This window comes from Pistacia vera, unplaced genomic scaffold (assembly GCF_008641045.1).
Source record: "Pistacia vera cultivar Batoury unplaced genomic scaffold, PisVer_v2 Contig377, whole genome shotgun sequence".
NCBI lineage: Eukaryota > Viridiplantae > Streptophyta > Magnoliopsida > Sapindales > Anacardiaceae > Pistacia > Pistacia vera.
The window spans coordinates 452,638-466,818 of record NW_022196198.1 but is presented as its reverse complement, the minus strand read 5'-3'; the positions used below and the strand labels follow the sequence as shown (position 1 = coordinate 466,818).

Genomic DNA, 14,181 nt, shown 5'->3' with positions numbered 1-14,181 from the left:
ATCTTGCACCCCAAAATCCTTTAAATAAAGTTAGTTTTATCATGATCTCACCCCTGGAGAATTATGCATGTACCCTTGCATGACACAATATTAAAAGGACCCCTCATCTTAATCAATTTCATAAGTTGTTAAAAGATTTTTCACACTTCCAATTTCACACAAGTGCTCTTGCAAAACTACTTAATAAACCCACCATGCCTTATTTCTTACTAAAACATCTCTAAAAAGTTTCAATTCTTACATATTACCCCCTAGATTCACATAAATAAAATTAAATAAAACCCACAAAGAGAATACGGAGTATTACAATCTTCCCCCTTAAGGAAATTTCGTCCTCGAAATTTGTTTTTTTTTAATGCACGTGGTTAAAAAACTCGGGATATTGTGCTCGCATATCTTCTTCGCGCTCCCAAGTTGCTTCCTCTTTTGAATGATTACTCCACTTAACCTTTACCCAAGGGATGGTCTTGGTGCGCAACTCTTGCCGCTTCCAATCTATAATCCCTCTGGACACTCCTCATAAGTTAAGTCACCCCTAACTTGGATCGTTTGTTACTGTAACACATGGGATGGGTCATGTATATATTTGCGAAGCATGGAGACATGGAATACATCATGGATCCTGGATAACTCCGGTGGCAATGCCAACTGATATGCTACAGCTCCAATCCTCTCCAGAATCTCATATGGACCAATGTACCTCGGACTTAACTTGCCCCGTTTCCCGAATCTTAAGGAACCCTTCCATGGTGAAACTCGTAAAAATACCATGTCCCCAACTTGAAATTCCAAATCTCTCCTACGCTTATTAGCATAGCTTTTCTGCCGATCCTGGGCTACCTTTAACTTTTCCTTGATAAATTTGATTGAATTGTTAGTGGTTTGGACTATTTCTGGGCCTACTAATTTCCTTTCACCTACCTCGCTCCAGCATATCGGAGTTCTGCACTTCCTGCCATATAGAACCTCGTATGGCGGCATTCCAATGCTGGCTTGGTAACTATTATTATAAGCAAACTCCGCTAAGGGTAAAAACAAATCCCAACTCTTTTTAAACTGCATCACCACGGCCCTTAACATATCTTCCAATGTCTAAATAGTCCTCTCAGATTGTCCATCAGTTTGAGGATGGAAGGCCGTACTAAAACTTAATCTTGTTCCCAAAGCATTCTGTAAGCTAGGCCAAAATTGGGATGTAAACCTTGGATCTCTGTCTAATACTATAGATACTGGGGCACCATGAAGTCTAATTATTTCAGACACATAAAGACTTGCTAATCTGTCCAGAGAATATGTCGTTTTTATTGGCAAGAAATGAGCGGACTTAGTCAATCGATCCACGATTACCCAAATGCTGTCGTGGCCGTTTCTGGTGCGAGGGAGGCCTATCACAATATCCATAGTAATATGTTCCCACTTCCACTTAGGAACAGGAAGGGGTTGCAAGGGTCCTACTGGTCTTTGATGTTCGGCCTTAACTTGTTGACATATCAAACATCTAGAAACAAACTCTACTATTTCTCTCTTCATACCAGACCACCAATAATGCTCTCGGAGAGTTCTATACATCTTGGTACTCCCTGGGTGCAAAGCATATGCTGAGGAATGAGCTTCCTCTAATAATTCTTGTTTTAACTCCTTTTGATCTGGTACACACATCCTATTTCCCAACATCAAGGTCCCATCGCTTGCTATCCAAAAGTCTGTCCATGACCTAGTACTAACTTCAGATTTTAACTTTTCCAATTAAGGGTCTGATTTTTACATCCCCTGTATCTTATCGACTATAGTCGGCCTCACTTGAAAATTGGCCAATAACCCACCAGATTCGCCTAGAAACAGATCAACTCCCAAAGTCCTCAACTCTTGTAGTAATTCATAACGGTTCACTCCTAGGTGAGCTATCACACATTGGGACTTCCTATTGAGGGCATCAGCTACCACATTAGCTTTTCGGGGGTGGTAGTCTATTACACAATCATAATCCTTAATCAACTCAATCCATCGGCGTTGTCGCATATTTAACTCCCTCTGAGTGAATAAGTATTTCAGACTCTTGTGATCAGTATAGATCCGACAGGTTACTCCATACAAATAATGCCTCCAAATCTTTAAGGCAAAAACCACTGTTGCCAACTCTAAATCGTGAACTGGGTAATTATGCTCGTGTTTCTTTAACTGCATAGAAGCATAGGCAATTACCCTCCCATTCTGCATTAGCACACATCCTAACCCTTGCTTAGATGCATCACTATAAATTTCAAATCCCTCCACACCCGAGGGCAAAGTGAGGATAGGAGTTGTTGTTAATCTCTGCTTTAATTCTTGAAAACTCTGCTCACATTCATGGGACCAATTAAACTTCACACCTTTCTGAGTTAACTTGGTCAGCAGGGTGGCAATCTTGGAAAACCCTTCCACAAACCTCCTATAATACCCTGCCAATCCTAGAAAACTCCTAATCTCGGTAACACTAGTAGGTCTCTCCCAATTCAAAACTGCTTCCACTTTTTGTGGGTCTACATAAACACCCTCAGCTGAAATAACATGCTCCAGAAATGTGACCTCTCGTAGCCAGAATTGACACTTACTAAACTTGGCATATAATCGTTGATCACAGAGCGTTTGTAAAACCATCCTGAGGTGTTCTGCATGCTCGCTCTTACTCCGTGAATAGACTAATATATCATCAATAAACACTACCATAAAATGGTCCAAAAAAGGATGGAACACCCTATTCATCAGATCCATGAAAACTGCTGGGGCATTTGTCAAACCAAACGGCATCACCAAAAATTCATAATGCCCATAACGGGTTCGAAAAGCTGTCCTAGGGATATCAGACTCCTTGATCCTTGGTTGAAGATACCCTGGCCTTAGATCTACCTTAGAGAAAACCTTGGAACCTTGTAACTGGTCAAATAAATCATCAGTACGTGGCAGTGGGTATTTGTTACGCACTGTCATCTTATTGAACTGCCTGTAGTCAATACATAATCTCAAAGTCCCATCCTTCTTTTTCACAAACATCACCAACGCTCCCCACGGAGACACACTCGGTCAGATAAACCCCTTGTCCACTAGTTCTTGCCGTTGAATCTTCAATTCTTTCAACTCTAGGGGTGCCATCCTATATGGGGCCTTAGAAACTGGAACCGCACCAGGCAAAAGCTCAATAGTAAAATTGATCTCCCTTTCCAGAGGTAGTCTTGGAAGATCTTCAGGAAATACATCTGGGAAGTCCTTAACCACTGGAATATCTTCCAATCTACATCCATCCGCCTTCGTATCCACTACATGTGCCAAGTACGCTTGACATCCCTTCTGGAGATATTTCCTAGCAGTCATGGCTGAAATCAAACAAAAGGGAAGTACTCGTCGTTCTCCATAAAACACTAACTCTGGTATATCAGGCTTTCTAAAAGTGATCTCCTTTCGAAAACAATCCACTGTAGCCCTATGGATGGCTAACCAGTGCATGCCTAAAATCACATCAAAATCATGTTTGTTCAACATAATCAAGTTTGCCTTCAATACATACCCATCAACCATTACTCCACAACCATTAAACCTATACTCTGCTAATAAGGTCTCGCCAATGGGGGTAGCCACAACTAATTTATACTCCAAGGGTTCTAAAACACGATTTGAATATTCCGCAAATGCATATGATATGAAAGAATGAGTGGAACTAGGGTCAATAAAAACACGGGCCTCATGGCTAAAGATAAATAACATACCAGTCACCACCTCGGGGGTAGCCTGGGCCTCTTGCTAGGTCATGACAAAAACTCGAGCCTGAGTATAAGGTTGTCCAGATCCTCTTTGTCTACCTCTGCTACCACGATCGGTACTAGACTCGCCTCTGTTGCTTGTAGTGGACCTTCCTATAGGTTGGGACCTCTGCTGTCCCTGAACACGACTACCCTTTCCCTGAAAGCATTGCTGGATGGTCCTATGCGATACACTCCCACTCGAGATAAACTAGGGCACTCCCTTTTAAAATGCCCAGGCCGTCCACAATGATAACAAATTGGGGTCATTCCCCAACATTACCTCGCATGAGATCAGCCACACTGATTACACAACTGTCGTTGGTTTCCACCAAAATTTTCGCTAACTGATTGTTTGCCACCAAATTGTCCCTGCCTCTGGTTGGTCCCGAAACCCTAGCTACTGGATATACCAAAGAAACTACCCTCTCATCTCGGCATACGGTTTCTCGAACCACCAATTCCCCAATCTCGATTACCACGTTTCTGTTTGCGTGGTTCCTCTCTCTCTCTCTCACTGCTAGACTCTGCTCTATCCTCATAGCGGATTCCACTAATCTAACAAAATCTAAATGGGCATATCCAACCACCGCTGTTCTGATCGTCTCTCTAAGGCCATGCTCAAATTTTCTACATTTATCTTCCTCACTATCTACAATACCCAAAGCGAACCTAGCAAGTTCTATAAATCTGTTTCTGCAGTCCTCGATGGTCATATTCCCTTGAGTCAACATCAAGAACTCTCTCCTTTTGTTTTCCCGATAAACCCTAGGTTGATAACGATCTAGGAACTCCTGTCTAAAATCAGTCCAGGTGGGGTTGTGGTACTTTCCTCGAGCGGACTGCCACCAGCAATCAGCTCCCCCTATTAACAGAAATTCAACAAATCTCACTCTTTCCTCATCAGTACACACCATAACCCTGAATACTTTTTCAGTACCCTCTAACCATCTCATTGCTACCATAGGATCACCATCTCCATTAAATTTCTCTGCCCCTAAATTCCCAACCCTCTCTATGGTATTCATGTTCCTCAGATTCTCTTGTGCCCGACCGCTAGTGGCACGAGTAAACAACCAAGCCAGTCTCCCAATGGCTCTCTCTATCCCAGACTCACTACTAGAAGAATGGATCTCTTGCTCCATCTCCTGTTCCATCCCCTAACCCCCTTCGGGTGCTTCTATATGGGGTCCCTGTTCGTGGACCGCAAAAGCCTCACCCTCTAATCCCGCATTCTGATCCTTTTCTTGCCCTTGAGGATCACTTATTGCTCTCATAGATCGTGTGTGCAATCGGCCTTGTTTATGCATGATGATATCTATAAAATCAATTTAACTTGTTAGAATACAAAATATGTATGCATACTTGTGCAAATGCACTCAAAATCCAAAACCTAGGCTCTGATACCAATCTGTCACGCCCCCTCCCGAGTATCCCTATCCCACCAGATCTGGGCGCTCCAGGAGACTCAGGATCCCGAAAGGAAGGTGAATGCTCGATATAAAAAAAAAAAAAAAAAAAAAAAAAAAACATTCATAAAACAATTCCGTTTATAGACGAAAGTGAAAAGTAGTGCATTTGCATGTTTAAGGTTTAGAAGGTGGAAATACACAAATAATTATTTTAAAAGCGGGAACTGAAATCCAGTTACAAAAGAAACGTAGTATCAGAGTCCACTAAAGTTTGTAAAAGATGCAGATCATCATGCGTCAAGGCCAACCTAAAGTGTAGAGTATGCTCCACACGAACCCGATCTACGATCCTGGGGGAGAAAACATAAAGCAGTGAGCTGGGAAGTCCAGTGAGCGGATAATATATTTTATGCGAAAATAACTTTAACTTTGAAAACATGCATGAATAATCCAGTTGTATGCCACACAACACTAATGCACTTACATGATAAGGCAACAAACATTATATATTATTCTTGGATGCCATGAAATCACACACCACTATCATATAAAATAAATTAATTATCACCACCCTACTAGCACTTGGGGGCCTAGATCATAACTATCTGAACCAGTCCCTAACTCAGACATGAAGCTACACCACCCGCAATATACCCTCGGGGTGGCACCATCCACAGTCTACCCTCGGGGTGTCATGATATGGTATCAAATATAATCTCACCCATGGTCTACCCTCGGGGCATCCAAAATCCCACACCGGCCAATAACCGCCTGGTGTAACCCGCCCGAAGCTCGTCAGGCATCCGTCTTGTCCTAATAGGATATCCCAATCGTTCGGTAGGACGGACCATCTCAATGTACGCATGAGGATAAAAATCAAATACTAGCTTATGTCTAGAGGGGGACGGTTACAGTTTCCAATCCGGGAGTCAAACATAATAATAATCATGCATCCACAATTTCATTCCAAATATGCATCATGGATGTCTTACGCATATATAAAGTATAATATGATATAAAATTCCAATAAAAAGGCATGAAATCATGAATGCAATGCTCACCACATCAAAATACAAAAGTATGTAAAAATTCTATTTACACCCTATATTTATCATCAATTTCACTAAAATCCCAAAACTTTTAATCTTTGCAGTCAACCCCCAAACTGACTTTCAACCTTGACAGTTACACACCCATAACCGAGAACACAATGCCTCACCAAAATTTTCTTTTCCCATAATAACCTCCCCACTAATTATCATCAAAGCCTAAACCCAACAAAAATAATATTAACACTCAAGATAAACTTTCGGCAACTCCAATTGCAAAATTCATAAACTAAACCCATAACAATAAATCATTAATATGACAGTACCATAACAAAAATGCTGCCTATTATTAAATTTCATTGTGTCAAACCAACTTAACCAATCAATTATCGATTGCATGTCTTCTCCTCATTACAATACATTGCTTAGCATTCCCGGCCCATAAACCAACACTATTGAAGAATGACAACATGCATAACATCCAAATTGTCCACAACCACACATGTATATATAAACCAAACCAAACCAGGCCAAGAAGGCAGCCCAATACATGTAACATAGTTCCAGCAAAAATTTAAATTCACATAACAATTACAAGCATGCAATAGGGCTCCACACCACCCATTACCAAATCCCATATTTTAGCAAAACATTCCACGCACATAACCCAAAATACCCAACACTTTCTCCTTCGCTTTTAACTCAAGTGCTCGGTCCTCCTATCTTCTTCACCCCAAAATTTCTCTGAAAATTCTTCTCCTACAAGTACCTCTCGGCTCTCTTCTATTTTAACTCAAATGTTATTTTTCTCTCTTTTAATGTACATAGGAAAATGAATGTGAAATGAGAAAGAGAAAAAGAATAAACAAGCTTCTCCTCTCTCACTTTATTTTTTTGTTTCTCTCCGCTATCTCTTTCTCCACTCCACCATTCCTCATCTCAATTTAATAAAATTTCACAACCATCAATGGCAAAACAATGTGCCAAAACCGTGGGCTAATTCTCCAAAAGAAATTAAATTACCTTTAATCCATCTTGCAATGGCCAATTATGCATGCATCCCTTAGTCTTTGATTCTTAAATCTTGCACCCCAAAATCCTTTAAATAAAGTTATGTTTTATCATGATCTCACCCCTTGGAAAATTATGCATGTACCCTTGCATGACACAATATTAAAAAGAACCCTCATCTTTAATCAATTTCCTAATGTTGTTGAAAGATTTTCACACTTCCAATTTCACACAAGTGCTCTTGCAAAACTACTTAATAAACCCACCATGCCTTATTTCTTACTAAAACATCTCTAAAAAGTTTTAATTCTTACATATTATCCCCTAGATTCACATAAATAAATTTAAATAAAACCCACAAAGAGAATACGGAGTATTGCAGCTTCATCCACATCTTCTGGTTTAAGAATAGCCCTATTAAGATAGCAATGGAAAACACGCATTGCCTCATCATACATTTTGAAGAATTCCGTCGCCAATGGAGAAAGAACTACATAGGGTGACACATACAATTTACCTGAATGCCATACTGTCCAAGCTCTACAGCAGTATTTCTCATTAGCCCTACCATGCCATGCTTTGAACTTGTATTAGCATGTGTGGCAACTCCTCCGATTCTTGCACAAACAGTTGCCATTGTTATTATGCTTCCCTGGCGAGCAGGGATCATCACTCGAGCTGCATGTTTAGTGCCTAGAAATGCCCCTATTATGTTAATACTTAGGATCTTCTCGAAATCAGACTTGGTATTGTCGAGCATAGATGGTTTTGGTTGATCGATTGTACCAGCGTTATTGAACATGATACCTAGCTTTCCATACTTGAAACTGCTGTGTTAACAGCATTTTCAATATCTTCTTCTTTGGTCACATCACAATGGACAAAAGAGGTCGTCCCTCCAATGGAATCAAAGTCATCTTTGATATCTGCAATCAGTAGTTTAGCCCCATGCTTGGAGAAGAGTCTTGCAGTGGATTCCCCGATGCCTCTGGATCCTCCAGTGATTAATGCCACTTTGCCTTCTAGCCTACAATTGTATATTAGCTCAGAAATTAGTTGAACACCAAGACCACAAAAAAATTGAATGCCTGTAAACTCATACAGAGAAATAGTTGATTAGCATTATTTTTTTCTTTTATAATAGAAGCAAAATATTGTGCAAACCTTCTTGCAGGTGCTGAGGCTATCAATGTGGTGGCCCTTCCCATGATCGCAAGGACAGCGAATCTCGAACTATTATCCCTAATGAATGAAAACAAGCGCTGCATACTCTTCTTAAAATTCAGCTTCTTATAGAAATTGTATTATAGCTTTTAAAAAAGTCAAAATTTCCATGCAACGATGTTACATTTCTTTCATAAACTAATAGCAACGACAAGAAAACAAATCTACGTGGTCAATCTTCTTCTAGACACACATGTTTATACATGTTTTAAATAATAAATACCTGCAAAATTCACAAGATAAAACAAGTGGCAATGATGATAAGCACGTCACAATAAATAAGGATAGATGAAAAAAATTAAAAACACTAAAATCGCAATACATGCTTTAAGTATATGTTTTTTTTTTTTTTTCTTAAATCAGAACAATAATCCTCCATCTAAGAATTTGATTGCTAGCCAAAATCAAGCAAAACTTGATCAATGGCTTGAATCAAATAAAGCTTGATTTTAGCCATTAGCATAACTCATTAGCATGATTCTAGCATGTATTGTAATGTATAAATAGAGGGCTATTGTACATTGGAAACCACACACTTGAATATACAATTTCATTCTTTGCCTTTCTCTCTAGAATTCTAAAATGGTATCAAAGCTTAGGTTTAGGACACTGAGTTGCTATTTCTATGGTTATATGCATGTTTAGGACAATTTTGTCACCAAGACGATAATAGTCTAAGAAAGCTAAGTTTTCAGTGGGACCGTTTTCGACCCCTCCAATATCCTAGGAATTTTCCTAGTGCATATTAAATCATACCAATGTAGCAGTTACTACTATCTTGGGTTACTGCTCTACACCATTTAGGACCTTTACCTTTGCCATTACGATCCTCTACCTTTGCCACGCTTCTACACGCATCCATATGCACCTTGCCTTGTCAGCATTGCCACGTGAGCATTGACCCTACAGTGTCAGTCGCTTATTTGCCAGGTCATCATTGACACATCAACAACTTCTTGCTAAGTCAGCAACGCCACTTCAACAACATTTTTGCCACATCACCATTAACTTTTTACCACTTCATCGTTGATGTTTGCCACGCCATTATTGACTTTTCTTGTCAGCACTAACTCTGTTTTGCCTTATTCCAATTTCCAACATAAGCTATTTTGAGTAATTCCAACTTCTTATATCAACTATGTCTTAGGCTAGTCCTACCAAGTAGTCTGATTCACTTGTTTACAAATACAATCACCAGAATGGACATCTCATTCTTTATTTCCCAAGCATTCAATGCAATTAATGCAAAAAAATAAAAATAAAAATAATAAATGGTCACACCAAGTTTCGTTGTCCTCAACTTGGAAAATCCATATCGTCTTCACACGTTGCTGCTGTTATCACTGAGACATCCTTAGCTTCATCACAGCCTACCTTTCATGATATATAGTCTTTCCTTAAATAGATTTTGTCTGATTCTTCTAGTCCTCACACTACCTTGTCCACCACTTTAGGTACTATTCCGTGGCATATTGATTCTGCCTGTTGTAATTATATGACTCCTGATTCATCTATCCTATTTGATACATCTCTTAATTCAAATACACATGTCATTCATATTGTAGATGGTTCTCATATGCATGTTAGTCATATGGGAACAGTCTCTACTCCAACAATGTCTCTACCTGATACTTTTCTCATTCCAAAACTCACATATAATCTTGTTTCTATCGATTAACTACGTGAACTCAGTCTTGACATTACCTTTTCTTCTCATGGTTGTCATGTGTAGGATTCTCAGATAAGTCAGATTCTTGGGATAGGGTGTAAAATTGGATGCTTGTTTGAGCTCACCTCCCTCCAGCTTCCACCTTCTAAAACATCTCCTTCCTTGTCAGCCACACCTACCTTATCCACTTCTAACTTATGGCATCTTCATTTAGGTCACATTTCTCTGAATAAATTACGTTCATTTGTTTCCAGTGGTCATCTTGGTTCTAATAAACTTGAAACATTTGATTATGTGTCATGTCATTTGTCTAAACAACCTGTTTTGCCTTTTAGTAGTAGTGATTCTGTTTCTTACGCTCCCTTTGATTTGATTCACATTGATGTTTAGGGTCTTACACCAACCCGTATTATGGAGGTTCACGATACTTCATCATTTTTATATATGATTTTTCTCGTTTTACTTTGATATATCTCTTGAAAAACAGGTTTGAAGTCTCTCAAGCTTACAAAAACTTTGTGACCATGTACTAATGCAATATTCCAAGAAAACAAAAATGCTCCGTATTGATAATGCCATGGAGTATTGTGATTCTACTTTGAATGACTTTCTTCTTGCCAATGGAACCATCATTCACTGATCTTGTCCTGGAACCTCTCAACAGAATGGTCAACCTGAACGCAAACTTCGGTATATCTTGGATTCTACTTGGGCCATGCTTCTATCATCTTCTTGTCCTGAATCTTTCTAGGGAAAGGCTGCCCTCACTACTGTCTTTCTCATCAATCGCATGCCTTCTACTGTCATAAATAATCAAACTCTTTATAAGCGTCTTCTTGGCTGTTCTTCCAACTACAATATCTTAAAAGTGTTTGGGTTTGTTTGTTTCGTTCTTTTGTAGCCTCGTGAGTAGTCCAAACTTGAATTGCGAGCACATTTGTGTTGTTTCTAGGGATATGGTATAGAACATAAGGGATATCGATGTTAGAATCCTATCTCCCAATGCTTACATGTCTCCCGTTATGTATTATTCTGGGAACATATCATGTTCTCTTCTTTGTCAAAATTTCATATCTCTTCTCTTTCTTCCCATATTACTCACTCTTTTGCAAAAAATTATTTCCATCGAATGTAGAGACCTTTTCTAAGCTTGACCATGTCATTCCCCTTATGTCTGCTCCTGATGATTTTACACCTTCTGAGGATTTTGCACCTATGGCACATTATGATCTCCTTGATGAGTCACATATTTTGGCTCTTCATCGCTCTACTCGTGTAAGAGAACGCTTTTCGCGTCTTATTGATTTTTATTGTTTCTCAGCTATAGTCTCCTTGCATGAGCCTCACACTTATCACGAGGCTCGCTCTAACCCTCTTTGGCGGCAAGCAATGGACGAAGAGATCAAAGCTCTAGAGAAGACGAGGACATGGGAGTTGATAGTTCATCCGCCAAATAAAACTCTTGTGGGTTGTAAATGGGTCTACAAGATCATACTCTTTCAAATGGGTTTATGGAACATTACAAAGCACGTCTAGTGGCCAGGGGTTCTACTCAAGAGTATGGAATCGATTATGAAGAGACATTTTCTCCTGTTGCACGTCTCACTTTAGTTCAAAGCTTATTGGCAATTGTTACAGTTCAGAAATGACATTTATTTCAGATGGATGTCAAAAATGGTGAGCTTAAGGAAGAAGTCTATGTGTAACCACCACCTAGTTATGAACATCTACCCAACAAAGTGTGTAGATTGCGTCAGGCCTTATATGGGCTCAAACAATCGCCTCGGGCCTGGTATGCAAAGTTCAGTATAACTATGAACTCCTTTGGATTTTCTTCAAGTCCCCGAAGTCTGCCTTATTTATTCATAAAACTGACCAGGGCCTTATTCTTCTTTTGCTCTATGTGGATGATATGATTATCACTAGTGGCAATCTATCAGACATCACCAAGCTTAAAAAGCTCCCTTAGCCAACACTTTGAGATGAAATAACTTGGTTCCCTTACTTACTTTTTGGGACTCGATGTCTCTTCCACTCTTGATGGTATTTCTCTTTTCCAGGCAAAGTATGAATTTGACTTGCTCTCTCGTGCTGGCATTACTGACGCGAAGGTCGCCTCTACTCCTCTAGAATCAAATGCTCGCCTTACTCCCATAAATGGCACACCCATTTCAAATCCAACCCTATACTGGCAGTTAGTGGGTAGTTTAGTCTATCTCTCTATCACTCGGCCCACCATCGCTTATGTTGTTCATATTGTTAGTCAATTCATGTCTGCTCCACACTCCGCCTATTATATTACTATCCTATGGATTTTGCGATACATCAAAGACACTCTCTTTATGGGTCTTTCATTTTCTGCTCACTCCTCACTACAGTTGTGTGTTTATTCTGATGTTGACTGGGTAAAGGATCCTATTGATCGACGCTCCACCACTGGGTATTGTTTTTTCCTTGGTGACTCACTCATATCCAAGTGAAGTAAGAAACAATCAGTTATAGCTCGATCTAGCACAAAAGCCGAATACCGTGCCTTTAGTTGATACCACTACTAAACTGCTTTGACTCCGATGGCTCCTAAAAGATATGGGTTTTGCTCATTCCTCTGTCATTCCTATTCATTGTGACAATCAGAGTGCCATACATATTGCTCATAACGATGTCTTCCATGAACACACTAAACATATTGAGATTGACTGTCACTTCATTCGCCACCACATTGCACAAGGCACTATTAAGTTGTTATGTGTTCGCTCCATTGATCAACTTGTCGATGTCTTCACAATGCTCATCACCTCGGACAATCCACGGAGTTAGTTTCCAATCCCAAGCTAGAATTTGCATTACCACCTTGAGCTTGAGGGGGGCTATTAGCCAAAATCAAGCAAAAGCTTGATTTTGGCCATTAGCATAACTCATTAACATGATTCTAGCATGTATTGTAATGTATAAATGGGGGCTCTTGTACATTGGAAACCACAAATTTGAATATGCAATTTCATTCTTTGCCTTTCTCTCTAGAATTCTTTGCCTTTCTATCTAGAATTCTAACGTTGATAAAGCAAAAAAAAAAAAAAAAAAAAAATTGCTAAAGACTTTCTAGTCTTTTGTTTTTTTAATGGAACATGATAATTCTTGCAAAATCGATTTCTTGTCTCTTAAAATCTTTAATCAAGGAATACTTATGATTAATATATCTAATGAACAATCATATATTGTGCTCTTACCAGACAAATGTTATCTTTTTTATTCTTTTGGAAAAGAAGAGTATAAAGTCTAGAATTTTATGATCAACCATGATAATTTTTCTCAAGAATAGATAAATTAAGTGTTTTAATAATGTATTTAATATAGAGGAAAAGTTGACATTAATTTATAAACAATTGATAGCTTCTTTGATTCGATTCGGCTGACACTAACTTCTCAAATACCTTAAGATTAAAGAATGTTAGGCAGGGGCGGATCCAGAAATTTCTATTAGGGTGGGCCAAAATAAAAATTAATTGCACGTTAATATTTTTGTCTATTAATATTTTTGTTAGGGTGGGCCAAAATCCAAAAAATATACATATTAATATATATTTTTTGTTTTTAAATTTGAGGGTGGGTCACTAGAGTAGCATCCGCCTCTGATGTCAGGTAGAAAGATTTATCCATGATTTTTCTGCCTCTTAGTCTTTTCTTTTAGGTATGCACAATTATCATGTTAATTTTTTTTTTTTTCCTTTTACCTATTATTGACTTGCTAGCTTTGGCTTTGAGCAAAAGATTCTATCATATTTTCATCATGCATTATGTTTAGTTAATTGATGAAGCTTCCTTATGGATCTCATATAATTTTTTTTTTTTTTTTTTAGTAATACTACACTGACAAACGAATCTCACAAACTTTTTTTGACAAACCCAAGGTGACACTCTCACCACACCCCTAAGCAACATCAGCAAGTGGGAAAATTCATCAGAAAACAAAAATCAGCTGTCATGTTGGGGTTGTGAGAGAAAATTTATGAAATTCGTTTGTCAACCTATCTTTTTTTGTTTTT

General features: G+C 38.9%; 1 pseudogene; it reads right to left on the bottom strand.

The window, feature by feature from the left end:
* Positions 1-7,589: 7,589 nt before the first annotated feature.
* On the bottom strand, positions 7,590-8,490 carry LOC116140745 (annotated as a pseudogene).
* Between the last annotated feature and the right edge of the window lie 5,691 nt (positions 8,491-14,181).